This window comes from Penaeus monodon, chromosome 29 (assembly GCF_015228065.2).
Source record: "Penaeus monodon isolate SGIC_2016 chromosome 29, NSTDA_Pmon_1, whole genome shotgun sequence".
Classification (NCBI taxonomy): domain Eukaryota; kingdom Metazoa; phylum Arthropoda; class Malacostraca; order Decapoda; family Penaeidae; genus Penaeus; species Penaeus monodon.
In genome coordinates this window covers 38026549-38026806 of record NC_051414.1, presented here as the reverse complement: position 1 = coordinate 38026806, position 258 = coordinate 38026549, and positions in this window count along the sequence as shown.

Below are 258 nucleotides of genomic sequence, written 5' to 3'. Positions count from 1 at the left end.
ACGTTCATAATTATGCAGCTAACTGCGCTGCATCTTAAGAAAAACTACATAAATACAACAACCCTATCGGAGTCTTTACTAGGACCATCTCATTTGAGGAAATAAATTTAACCTTGCAAATTTTTGTGTCAAATGTGAAAGAAAGTTGAATAAAATGGAGGAAGAAAAATTTCCTGTGAACAGAAGCACTTAATTCTTGTAACATGATAAAATAAAATAAAAATGTGCAGAAGCTTCAAAAGAGAAATATGACAATGC